We start from the raw sequence: 14,429 nt of genomic DNA on the forward strand, positions 1-14,429 counted from the left end.
TGGCTCAAACGCAGGCTACAGTTTATATTTACCTTCACTGGACATTATTTTGCTAATCAACAGTTAACATGACTATATGGAGACGGGACAAACATTACCAGCTCCTTTCCCACCTTGGTTACTCTTAGGCAATGGTAACTGTAGAATTATAGATGATTGCTCTGGAGCTCAGCGACCACCTCCGCCATCGACGATGTCCCGTGTGTGTGTGTGTGTGTGTGTGTGTGTGTGTGTGTGTGTGTGTGTGTGTGTGTATTTACCTAATTGTATTTACCTAATTGTAACATACGGGAAAAGAGCTATGCTCGTACTGTCCCGTCTCCATATCTACTAATGTCCAGCTTTTTCTTAAAATCATGAATATTCCTTGCGTTGACCACTTCCACGTCTAAACTATTCCATGCTTCCACCCTTCTATGAGGAAGCTATATTTTTCACATCTCTCCTATAAGTGGCCATTTTAGTTTTTCCCATGCCCTCTCGACATTCTTTCATTCCACATACACAGATCTTCCCTATCCATTTTTTCCATGCCAATCATCACTCTGTATATTGCTATCAGGTCTCCCTTTCTCTTCTGTTTTCCAGGGTCGGAAGTTGCATTCTGTTCAGTCTGTCTTCATAAGTCAAATCTCTTAAGTCAGGCACCATTTTTGTTGCAGCCCTCTGTACTTTCTCTAGTTTCCTTATGTGTTTCTTTAAGTTCGAGCCCACTGTATTGTTGCATATTCAAGCCTCGGTCTTATCATTGCAGTAATTATTTTCTTCATCATTTCTTCATCTAAATATACGAACGCCACTCTTATGTTCCTCAATAAGTTCAATACTTCTCCAATTATTTTGTTTATATGTCTCTCTGGCGATAGGTCATTGGTAATTGTCACCCCAAGGTCTTTTCTTCATGACTGGTTTTATGTCTTCATTTCCTATCTTGTACATACTCCTGATTCTTCTTTCACTCTTGCCAAACTCTAATTTCTTGCATTTTGTCGTGTTGAACTCCATTTGCCATGTACAGCTCCATTTCCATATTCTGTCCAAGTCTTCCTGGAGTAGTTCGCAATCTTTGTCACATCTCACTTTTCTTAACAATTTTGCATCGTCTGCAAATAGGCTCACATAACTGGACACCCCATCCACCATGTCATTTATGTAGACCGCGAACATTACTGGTGCCAACACTGATCCTGTGGAACTCCACTCTCCACCAAGCCCCATTCTGATGGTCTGTCCTTAATTATTGTTCTCATTTCTCTTCCTACCAAAAAGTCTTCCATCCATTTTAGTAAACTGCCATGCACTCCTCCTACCATTTCAAGTTTCAGATCAGTCTCCGGTGTGGTACCTTATCAAAGGCCTTTTTTAAATCCAGATATATTCCATCAGCCCAACCATCTCTTTCCTGTATTACATCTATCACCCTCGAATAGTAACATATCAGGTTTGTCGTGCATGAACGCCCTTTTCTATATATATATATATATATATATATATATATATATATATATATATATATATATATATATATATATATATATATATCCTCTGTATTTAGTTGAGTTGCATTAGATGAATAAGTGAGGAGTGATTTAGCTCAGGAAATGTGTGGAAGTAACAGTTGTTAGCCTAGCCCTGCTTACTACTTAATTTCTTGTGTATTATGGATATCAGCAGTGGATTATTTTGAATGTGTAATTACTTTTCTTTAAGTGAAATTGCCTTACCTATTCAAAGCAATGCTTAAAAGAAATAATAAGATGAATCAGATTTTTTTTGGTAGGGTGAAACTGAAATTTCTATCAAGCTCAAACACATTAAAATCTTGCTACAACTCACACAAATATATAATAAAAAATAGCTCACAAATTAATAGCTCTTACCCGTGGCAGTCATTGCTTTTCTCTGCTTGCTGGCGTTCTCCCTTGCCTCTGATTTTATAATTTGCCAGCGTTTCTGGCATTCCTTCTCAGTGCGAGGAATGCCTGACAAGGCAGACACCTCCTCACAGATGCTCCTCCAAGCAGCATTTTGGCTTCTTGGAGCAGCCAGCTGGAAAAGTCCTCAGTACTCTTGTATAGCTCCAGATGAAAAGTTTCATCTAGCGTCCAATTCGCCTTTCTGTTCCTTTTCTTTTCTTGCGACTCTTTTGCCATGATGCGCTGTGAAATTGGCGCCAAATTGTAGTTTTGTCAAAATGAAGATGCCTTCAATTTTTAAGGTTGAAATGAAGAGGTGAGTGTTTAAAACTAACTAAATAAATATATTTTTTTATGTAGGGTATATTTTTTACGTATTTTCATCCGTTTCTTGCGAAATTCTTCTAAAAACATTACATAACGTCTGCTCATGTTAGCGGTTAGCGGTGTAAGCGCCTAAAGACGGTTACCTAACAAAGCATCCTCCTAGGAAAGATTCTTAGCGCTTAAGACTCGTAGGTTAAGTATTTTTCCTAACTAAGACGGCATCTTTGTGGAGTTTTATAAGTACGGCCCCAGGTGTCCATCCCTCCCGGCAATCTGCTGTCCTTCGCCTTACCTGTGCCTTCTTGAGGAAGACCGGCCAGCTATCGCACCTGTGATATCCACACAAGACTACTCCAGGGCTTATAAGGATTTAAAGATCTTCGCGGCCCTGACAACAACAACAACATCCCTTTCAAGTCCTTAACAACATATTGCAGCAATTATAAGAAATGAAGATTTCACGAGGGCCGACGTGTATCCTGTGCCACTCAAACAAAGGCACACATCCACACCTATTACTCCATAATTTACCAAAGGATGAACAGAGGTACTGTACTATGCTGCAAAGTGATATAAAAATAAACTTAAATCCCTGTTAGTTGTTTTGTGAGGTGTGTACCAGTATCTCATTGTTCATGTTAGGAGAATGGGAAAGAACGACTCCAGGAGGAAATGTCACGTTTAGAGGAAATTCACAGTATTGCCTTATAAACTATCTACATCTGCTTTCAGCTAAAAATGGATAAATATATAAAAAAATTTCTATCAAGTTATTGATTATTTTTTGCCAGCTATAGTGGGTGTTCCAATTGCTAGTGATCAGTAGTTTTATCAGATGAGGTAAACAAAAGTATTGTGAGACTGGTGTAAAATTAGAAAAGAAAAAAAAAAGACTTCTTTTTATGTAGTGCTTTCACCTGTATGAAGAAGCAAACACAAGGTAAGATTAGGTGTTGCACACACACACTCTGCCTATATTTTTGATGAATGTTAATTTCCATGGGGTTTAACTGCCTTGAGTGTCTTTAGAGTAGAGAAGATGTTAAAAAAAGAAAATGCAGAACTAAAGAGATGCTTAACTAAGGAACTTAATTTTATTGAACAAGTATTTATTCATATTTTACTTGTATTTCATTATTAATGTTATTAATTATCTTCAATTCATGACATTTGGTGTAGTTTGAAATGAAAAGTGTGTGACTCATGTCAAACATTCACACACACACACACACTCCGCGCTCCGTGGAGAGCGGACGTGCCTCCTGCTCAGAGCGGCATCTAACTAACATTCTACACGCTAAGCAATGTGCTTGAGTGAGAATAGTTATTGCTATTGAGGAGCGACCAGAGCGAATGAACGAGTGTACAGAGTGAACGTAGCCTGGTGGCGTGTACATGGGAGTGATCGGAGGTGTGAGAACCTCCACACTCCAAACAACAGAGCGGGAACAACACAAAGGCCAGCCATAGCAGCCGCCAACGCATCCCACCACACACACGTAGCTACCAGGCCTGGCCCCCAGTGACCACACACCCACATGCTCCCAGGAAGAGTAAAAAAAAAAATGGATAGACCGGTAAGAAATAAATTACCAAATTCAAAATATGTTGATGAGGCCCAGGGAGCAAAGCCAAAAGTGGCCAGTCAAAGCATGAGTCCATCTTCAACAGGGGCAACATTGCAAGGTAGATTGGTAATGTTGGAGAAGAGATTTGAGGAGTTGGTGAAGGAATTAAAAGTTCAGAGGAGTGAGGAGGAGCAGGATAGAGAATTCCGCAAGGCTTTGAAGGAAAGAGTTAAGAGACTGGAGGAAAATGAAAACGATTGGTGGATGAGAATGCACACTTGAGAGTGGAGGTTGAAAAATACAAGAGACGGTTGGAGGAGAAAATGGAGAGAGTAGTAAAGGAGAAAGATGACTTTAAGGAAATGATTAGTGAGCAGAATGAAAGGTTTGAAAGGGAATGGGAACTGAAGAAAACACAATGGACTGAGTCGAGGAAGCAGAGATGGTTGGATTACAAGAAATAATTAAAGATCAGTTGAAGGAAGACAAAAAGAAAGGTCCAAGGAACTGGTTAATGTAATGAAGAATAAGGAAACATTGATAAGGGAAATAGCAGAAAAGAAGAAGAGTGTGTTGATATTTGGGATGAAAGAACAAAATATAACATATAAGCCTAAGAGAATTAAGGAAGAATTAAAAACGGTAAGAGATCTGTTAAAAAATCTAAATGATGATGAAAAAAAAAAGACCTACAAGAAGAAGTGGAAGAGATCCATAGACTGGGTCCGTATAAAGAGGGAGTGAGCAGACTGATTAAAGTAGTACTGAAGTCACAACAATCTGCGGAGGATATCCTATATATAGAACATCAAAGTTAAGAGAGATAGAAGGTTGTAAATAGGTGTTTGTGAGAAAGAATAGAAATGAGGAAGAGAGGAGAAGATATAAGGAATTGGTGGAAGAGGCGAAAAGGAAAAATGATGAGCGGTCTGAGGTGGAAAGAGAAAAGTTTTTTTGGAGAGTTATAGGAGAGAGAGTCAGAAAGTGGTATGTGGAAAGGAGGAATACAGAGGAACCCCTAGAGGGAGCAGTGGGTGGACCGTAATGTATACTAATATAGATGGGATACTGTCAAGTAGATTGGAATTGCAAGACTATATGATAGTGGAGAAGCCTGATATAGTGTGTTTGACTGAGACAAAATTGCATGAAAAAACAAAGATAAATTTGGATAATAAATATAATATATGGAGAAAGGATAGAGAGTAAAGGTGGAGGAGGAGTTATGATTATGACGAAGAAATAAATAAATGTGGATAAGGTTTGGTATGGGAAGAACAATGCAGAAGTGATAAGCATAAGGATAAAAAGTGATGGAAAAGAATTAATAATCATGGTGACCTATGTACCTCCTAAAACAAATTCTTGGACATTAAGGAATACGACAATATGATCAAGGATACTTTACAGAGTTTGGAAAGTGTATTATCTGGAAAAAGAAAGGTGATACTAGTAGGAGATTTTAATTGTAAGGAGGTGGATTGGGAAAATCTAGTAAGTGGTGTTGGAGAAGAAGCATGGGAGAGAGATTTCTTAATCTAATGATGGAAAATATGATGGAACAGAGGGTGAAGGAAAATACTAGATATAGAGGAGATGATGAACCAGCTAGACTGGATTTGGTGTTAACAAGAGAAGTGTACCTATGTGGAGATATACAATACAAGTGTCCTTTGGGAAAGAGTGATCATGTGGTTATGGAAATGCAGATAGCAACAACACAGCAAAGGAAGGACGAGACATACAGGAGTGGTAGATTGAATTATAGAAAGATGGACACAGAAAGTTTGAAAAATTATTTCAGAAAATTAGATTGGGAGATGTTACAAATCAGAGAAGTGCAAAAGAAATATGAGATTTTTATGAAATATTATAAAGAAGAAGTTATGAAATTTGTACCAAAGTATAAACCGAGAGAGGAAGGAAGAAAAGATTGGTTTAATGCAACTTGTGTTAAGGCTAAGGAAAAGAGATGTGGCTTGGAAAAGATGGAAAAGAGCAGGAATATACTAAATAAGGAGAATTATAGAGTGGCGAAATGAGTATGTGAGGGTAAGGAGGAGGAAGAAAGAAAATTTGAAAAGATATTGTAGACAAGAGTAAGGAACATCCAAAATTGTTTTACAGGTTCATAAATGGTAAACTTAAAAAAGAGAGTCCATTGAAAAATTAAAAGGAGAGCAAGGGATAGTAGATGACCCTAAGAATATAGCGGAATTGCTAAATAATAGGTTTCAGCAAGTATTTACTGAAGAAACAATGTTTGTAAAGCCTCAGAATGTACAAGGAAATGTGCACATGGATGACATTAAGATACCTAAAAGGAGTTATATAAAATGTTGGAGGAACTTAAAGATGATAAAGCGATGGGACCAGATGAAGTTTCAGGAAAATTATTGAAGGAGTGTAGAGAAGAATTGATTGATCCATTATATGATATTATAAGGTGTTCATTAGAAACAGGGGAAGTACCAGTAGAGTGGAAGAGAGCTGAAGTGGTGCCCATTTATAAGGGAGGCAGTAAGGAAGAGCCTCTTAACTATAGACCTGTGTCTCTAACAAGTGTGGTCGGTAAGATTTGTGAGAGGGTGATAAAGAAATATTGGATATGGTTCCTGGAGGATCATAAGTTATTATCGGATCATCAATTTGGCTTCAGGAAAGGGAGGTCATGTGTAACAAATCTACTGAGCTTTTATTCAAGAGTGGTTGACAAAATACAAGAGAGAGAGAGAGAGAGATGGATGGACTGTGTATATTTGGATTTAAAGAAAGCTTTTGACAAGGTACCTCACATGAGACTGTTATGGAAATTAGAGATTTATGGAGGACTGAAAGGAAAAGTGTTAAAGTGGATGGAAAACTACTTGAGATGGAGGGAGATGAGAACGGTAATAAGGGATGCAAAGTCGGACTGGTTGGTGGTGGAGAGTGGAGTCCCACAAGGCTCAGTGCTGGCACCAATACTTTTCCTTGTATATATTAATGACATGCCAGAGGGAGTAAACAGTTATGTTAATTTGTTTGCGGATGATGCGAAGTTGTGTAGGTGTGTGAAGAGTGAAGAAGATTGTGAAATTTTATAGGGAGACCTGGATAAGATTTGGGAGTGGAGCAAGAGGTGGCAAATGGAATTTAATCTGAGCAAAAGTCATGTGATGGAGATGGGAAGAGTGGAAGACGGCCAAGAGGGTCATATAAGATGGGTGAAGAAGTAGTGTTGAAAAAGGTGGAAAAGGAAAAGGATTTGGGAGTGATAATACAAGACCATGGGCAGTTTGAGGCTCATATTGATGAGATGTTTGGAGAAACGTATAATTTGATAAAAAATATTGGATTAGCCTTCCATTATATGGATAAAGATATGATGAAGAAATTAATTAGTACGGTAATTAGACCAAGATTGGAATATGCTGGAGTGGTTTGGTCCCCTTATAAAAAGAAGCATATAAGGAAGTTGGAGAGATTACAGAAAATGGCAACAAAAAATGGTTCCGGAATTGGCAGAAATGACCTATGAGGAGAGATTAAAAGAAATGAATTTGCTTACCTTGGAACAAAGAAGAGAAAGAGGAGATTTAATACAGGTTTATAAACTGTTGAATGGACTGGATGAAGTGGATAATGAGCAAATGATGTTGAGAGAGGAAAACTTAAATAGAACTACAAGATCGCATAGTAAAAAGATAGCCAAGAGAATATGCTTGAAGGATGTGAAGAAATATAGTTTCCCACAAAGATGTGTGGAGGTGTGGAATGGTTTGAGTGAGGAGGTGGTGTCAGCGAGGAGTGTGCATAGTTTTAAAGGAAAGTTGGATGTGTGTAGATATGGAGACGGGGCCACACGAGTATGATACCCAGGCCCTGTAAAATTACAACTAGGTGAATACAACTAGGTGAATACACACACACACACACACAATGTAAAGAAAGACTGTGCCGATATGAAGAAGGAAAATGAAGCACTGAAAGAGGAAGTTAAGCTAATTAAAGTGAATTGCGAAAAATGTGGAGAATCTCTAGGAAAAGTGATGGAGAAGCAGGCTGAATGGAAAAAAAGTCAGGAAGTGGAAAGAAAGGAGGTAAATTACAAAGTTGCAAGTCTGGAAAAGGAAATCAAAGAGTCTGGGGAGAAAACTTTGGGCCTTGCTGAAATTATAGATCAACAGATCATAGAAGAGAAGATTGCTGAGAAAGTGGTGAAGGTTATTAAATCAAATGAGACATTGGTGAGGGAAACTGTAGACAAAAAGAGATGTGTGGTGATATTTGGTGTGGAGGAGGATAAGACACCGAGTAAAATGGAGAGAGAGAAAAACATAAAAAAGGTGATAAATAATATCATTAATGTGGTGCAAGAGGAGGGAAAAGACCTAGTACAAGAAATAGAGGACTTCCATAGAATTGGAAAGTTCACAAGAGAAGGTATGAGGCCAATAAGAATCAAACTTAAGTCACAAAAGGATGTAGATGAATTGGTGGAGAAGTCATGGAGGCTAGCCCAGCAGGAAACAACAAGGAAGATTTGGTTGAGAAGAGATCTCGGTGAAAAGGAAAGAGAAATGTTAAATGAGTTGAGAAAGGAGGCTTTGAAAAAAATGAAGAGAGGACAGAAGAGGAGAAGAAAGAGTTTTCTGGAGAATCTTGGATATGAGACTGAGGAAGTGGTTCATAACCCAGAAAAGTACAGCAAGAAAGGACTAAAGAAACTTACGTATGAGCGGAATGTAATGTATTCCAACATAAATGGAGTGATATCGGGATTTTAGAACTCAACGATTACTTGAGGGACAAGAACCCAGATATTGTGGGTCTTACTGAAACAAAACTGAGAGAGGGAGAAGACCTGATGATGGTTGGAGAAGGAAATATAATGTTTGGAAAAGAAATAGAGTAGGTAAGATGGGAGGAGGAGTGATGTTGCTGGTTAAAAAGATATAAAGGTGGATCAAGTGAAAGAAGGTATGGGAAAGGCAGAAGTGCTAAAGATCAGAGCAGAAACTAATGAAGGAAAAAGAGGCACTACATAGTGGTGTACGTACCACCTAAGACAAATGCATGGTCAGTACAGGAATATGAAGAAATGATAAGTGATACAGGAACATGTCTGGAAGAAATGTTGGGTGGCTGTGAACGAACTATAATGATGGGAGATTTTAATTGTAAAGAGGTGTGTTGGGAGGACTGGTCAATGGAAGGATCAGAGACAACATGGGAAATACACTATTGACACTGGCAATGGAAAATGTGTTAACTCAGTGGGTCAAAGAAGATACTAGGTTTGGAGGAGAGGGAGCATCGTCAAGACTGGACTTGGTCTTTAGTACAGAGCCAATGGTCATTGAGGAGATGAGGGTGGAGTGCCCTTTAGCAAAGAGTGATCATGCAGTTTTGGAGTTCAAGGTGATAGACGAAGAGAAATCTAGAAGAAATGAAGAATATAAAGTGGGAAGATGGAATTATGCCAAGACAGATTTTGGAAACCTAAAGAAATTCTTTCAAGAGACAAATTGGATGAAATTCAAGAGTGCTAAGGAGCAAATGAAAAGTGGAAGGAATTTATAAAAATATACAAAGAAGGTGAGAAAAATTTGTACCAATAAGACAACATAGAGAAGTTGGAAAGCAGGACTGGTTTAACGATAGATGTGAAAAGGCTAGAACAAGAAAAGAGGATGCATGGAAGAGGTGGAGAAGGAAAAGACGGATTAAGCAGTGGGAAAGTTACAAAAGAGCAAGAAATGAATATGTGTTGATTAGAAGAGAAGAAAGAAAGAAACAAGAAAAGGATATAATTGATAAATGTAAAGACCAACCAAGGCTTTTTACAGACATGTGAACAACAACATCAAAAATAGAGAAAGTATTGAAAGTTTAGAAGTAAATGGAGTATGCAGTGAAGATCCCAGGAAATGGCAGAGGCTATGAATGGATGCTTTCGGAAGGTATTCACAAAGGAGACTGCTTTTGACAAACCACTGGTAATGGAACAGAAAGGGATTATGAAGGAGTTTCAAGTAACTGTGGAGGAGATCAAGAACATGATGGGGAGTTTAGAAGTGAGAAAAGCTGTGGGACCTGATGGGGTATCAGGATGGATTTTAAGAGAATGCAGGAGCAACTGGCAGAAAAAGTTTGTGAAGTAATTGATGCCTCATTAAGGGAAGGTGTAGTGCCCCAAGACTGGAAAAGAGCTAACATTGTCCCAATCTATAAATCAGGTAACAAGAGAGACCCATTGAACTATAGACCAGTGTCACTTACAAGTGTGGTAGCTAAGATGTGTGAGAGGGTGGTGAAGAATAGATGGACAGACTTCTTGGAGAAAAATGACATACTTTGTGAGTGTCAATTTGGTTTTAGAAAAGGGCGTTCATGCACGACAAACCTGATATGTTACTATTCGAGGGTGATAGATGTAATACAGGAAAGAGATGGTTGGGCTGATGGAATATATCTGGATTTAAAAAAGGCCTTTGATAAGGTACCACACCGGAGACTGATCTGGAAACTTGAAATGGTAGGAGGAGTGCATGGCAGTTTACTAAAATGGATGGAAGACTTTTGGTAGGAAGAGAAATGAGAACAATAATTAAGGACAGACCATCAGAATGGGGATTGGTGGAGAGTGGAGTTCCACAGGGATCAGTGTTGGCACCAGTAATGTTCGCGGTCTACATAAATGACATGGTGGATGGGGTGTCCAGTTATGTGAGCCTATTTGCAGACGATGCAAAATTGTTAAGAAAAGTGAGATGTGACAAAGATTGCGAACTACTCCAGGAAGACTTGGACAGAATATGGAAATGGAGCTGTACATGGCAAATGGAGTTCAACACGACAAAATGCAAGAAAATAGAGTTTGGCAAGAGTGAAAGAAGAATCAGGAGTATGTACAAGATAGGAAATGAAGACATAAAACCAGTCATGAAGAAAAAGACCTTGGGGTGACAATTACCAATGACCTATCGCCAGAGAGACATATAAACAAAATAATTGGAGAAGTATTGAACTTATTGAGGAACATAAGAGTGGCGTTCGTATATTTAGATGAAGAAATGATGAAGAAAATAATTACTGCAATGATAAGACCGAGGCTTGAATATGCAACAATACAGTGGGCTCGAACTTAAAGAAACACATAAGGAAACTAGAGAAAGTACAGAGGGCTGCAACGAAAATGGTGCCTGACTTAAGAGATTTGACTTATGAAGACAGACTGAAAAGAATGCAACTTCCGACCCTGGAAAACAGAAGAGAAAGGGGAGACCTGATAGCAATATACAGAGTGATGATTGGCATGGAAAAATGGATAGGGAAGATCTGTGTATGTGGAATGAAAGAATGTCGAGAGGGCATGGGAAAAAACTAAAATGGCCACTTATAGGAGAGATGTGAAAAATATAGCTTCCCTCATAGAAGGGTGGAAGCATGGAATAGTTTAGACGTGGAAGTGGTCAACGCAAGGAATATTCATGATTTTAAGAAAAAGCTGGACATTAATAGATATGGAGATGGGACAACACGAGCATAGCTCTTTTCCGTATGTTACAATTAGGTAAATACAATTAGGTAAATACACACACACACACACACATATATATATATATATATATATATATATATATATATATATATATATATATATATATATATATATATATATATATATATATATATATATATATATATATATATATATATATATATATATATATATACTTTTAACTACATGTCTTATTTTTTTCAAAGTAATTCCTTTGGAAGAGAAGGGTTAAAACACATTTCAGTTGGCTCTCCCACCTTGTTATTATTTTCTCAGAGCCTTTTTTTTTTGTTTTGTGTCTTTCCTCAGGTTAACACCTTTATCATGTAAGACACAGTTTCCCTTACAGTTTTCATCATTAGGATTGAGACTCTGGAGTACCCTGACTTATAGTTTTCTCTTCAACATTTTAAGAACAATGATAACAACAATACATACTGTGTATGTATTTGGCCATGTGTATATTAGATATTTTTACTTCTTTACTGATGTTATAAGCCTTTGTATGAAGTGAACATTTTCTTTACTTGGAACAATGAGCAATTGTTTATACAGTGAGAATAGGATTTCCATATACTATCATATGCACCTAAAAATTTATTATTCCCTCATAGTCTTGCTGGTTATTTTTTGTCCTACTATTTGTTAAATATATAATATATATATGCCTACAGTAACCTCTAATAGCAGAAAGAAGAGTTAATAGGAGTAGCGGTACCTAATTAAGCAGAGTTGGAAATCAATACATGTGGTGAGCATGTCATCAATCAGTAACAATCAGTAGTTCAGATAACCATATGATATGAAATACCACAACCACCAGGCAGTGGTAGCACTGAGACGAGTTTCAAAGCACGCGGTTTGAGAGTTGTTTGCATTCGATCATAGGTGGCGTTGGTGTGAAATAAGTTAACTGGCAACCACAAGGCGCACGCCTCAGTTACTCTTGAACACTAGTGAACATTTTAAACATTTTAAACATTTTATTTAGAAAGGGGGGGGGGAAATTACATTGAGGGGGTGGTTGGTATACAAGAAAAGAATAGAAATACAGAAATACAGTATTAGAATTACAGTGTCTGGGCGATCCGGGTTGCTTTGGCAAACATTGCTTTCCAATAATATCTATTCTTATTGGTCGGACAAGCTATGTGAACATCATTGTTGAATAATTGTCAATTAATTTGAATATATTAGGTATAATGTGGTGGCGGTTCGAGTTGTAGTTTTAGGAGACTCCTCGGGAACCACGAGTGACTCCTTTCACTGGCATCTTCATGAAGCCGCTGGGTGGCAGTGAATTGTTCCCATTGTTCCTGCTCCATCTTCCTCCAGATGTCGGTCGCCATTTGGTGGAGCCTTACGTTGAGCGCCGGTAGCGAAGCTCGTTGGTGGAGGTCCTCGGTACGTATCCTGTCGTCCAGTTTGACGTTGTACACGAACCTGAGAGCGGCGTTTTGCACCTTTTGGAGACGACTGATTGCTGTAGAGCTCATCGCATGTGTCAGGATCGGCGGGTAGGTTAGCACTGGCACTATCAGGTCTTTTACGAGGTGGAGTTTTATGTTCTCAGGCACGTCCCGGAAGCGGTACAGTCGAGCAAGGGCGGCTTTCGCCCGATTCACTCTCTGTGTGACGTGTGATGTGTAGCCGTGCGTCGAGATGCCAAGACCAAGAATGCTTCCCTGAGTCTTTAGCTCGACCTCCTCCCCATCAACGCGCAGTGTCGCTGGTCTAACTGAGGCAATGGGAAGCACCGTAAACTTGCCAACGTTTGTCTTTATCCTCCACCTTGCCTCGTGGTCATTTACTCTCTCGATGTCCCTGCTTGTGCGTGCGTTGAGCATCCGCTTTGAGCGTCCCGGATGGTGGAGCACCTGAGACACGTCATCAGCATACTGGATGTTGACGCCGTGCAGTGCTTCTGGGTAGTCTCTGGTGTACACAGCGTACAGTAGAGGCAAGAGGACACTTCCTTGTGGAACCCCCGTATGTAATGGGAACGGGGGTCCGAGGTGAGCACCGACCTTGATCCTGGCCGTCCGGTCCGCGAGGAAGTCACAGAGGAGGCGCTCGACCAGGCCTGGAAGTCCCAACTGCAGGATCTTGTATTGAAGTCCCCGATGCCATACCCTGTCGAACGCCCAGCGCACATCTGGCAGGACCAGGTTGCACCGATGTCCTTCTGCTAGGTGGATGGCCAGAGTCTCTGTTTGCAACGGCGATGGCGTGGACGGTGCCTCGTCCCCACCTGAAGCCATACTGTGCTGTGCTTAGTAGACCTCCTTCCTCCAGGTGCGCTTGCAGCCGTCTCCCGACCACCCTCTCCAGCATTTTCCCGTGCACCTCCAAGAGGGAGATGGGCCTGTAGTTTCCCGGTTGGGTTTGGTTTTTTCCTGCCTTGGGAATGAGCCGCATCGCAGCTCCTTTTAACCCGTCTGGGAAGTAGCCGGCAGAGAGGGCTGCACTGTAGATGTGGCCTAGGCGCGCTGCTCGAGGTAGGTGCAGGAGGATCGTCTTCCCAATCCCGCTGCTTCCCGGCGCCGTCGCTTTGGAGCTCCTGATCGCTGTTCTTAGTTCCTCTGCGGAGATTACACAGTCCAAATGTGAGGTCCCAGTCAGTCTCGTAGGATTGGCTGTGAGTTCTGGGGTGGTTCTGTGGGAGTTGATTCGCATAAACTCATGTACTATGTTGTCTCCGCCATCGTCATTTCCCTCCTCGTTCTCGTCCTCGTCGTCCTTAAACACCTGTTCCCATATTGTCGTGAAGAGCCTCTCTTTGTCTTTGTCAGAGTGGTGCTTTAGTCCGTCGTCGTCTATCAGGTATGAGCTAGGGCCTTTGGTCTGTCCTGAGAGTGTTTTCAGTTTGCTCCAGAATCGTCTTGGTGTCTTGTACTGAGCTGTCATGTCTGTCAGAGTTTTTCCCCAATATTATTTTGCTTCTGTCCTATGTAAGTCCTGTAGCGTCTGTCGGAGGTGCGTGTACCGTCTGTAGTCATTCATTGTCCATCCTGTCCTTTCTGCTCGCTCACGCAAGGCCCGGAACTGGATCTGTGTGAGCACAGTGTTCCT

General features: G+C 40.0%; 1 protein-coding gene across 2 annotated transcripts in view; it reads left to right on the forward strand.

Annotated features, from left to right (window-relative positions):
- LOC123517186 (protein abrupt-like) overlaps positions 1 to 14,429 on the forward strand; it is a 146,586-nt gene that overhangs the window by 115,555 nt on the left and 16,602 nt on the right. The gene's annotated exons all lie outside the window — the stretch shown is intronic.

Source organism: Portunus trituberculatus, chromosome 41 (genome assembly GCF_017591435.1).
Source record: "Portunus trituberculatus isolate SZX2019 chromosome 41, ASM1759143v1, whole genome shotgun sequence".
NCBI classification, from domain to species: Eukaryota; Metazoa; Arthropoda; class Malacostraca; order Decapoda; family Portunidae; genus Portunus; species Portunus trituberculatus.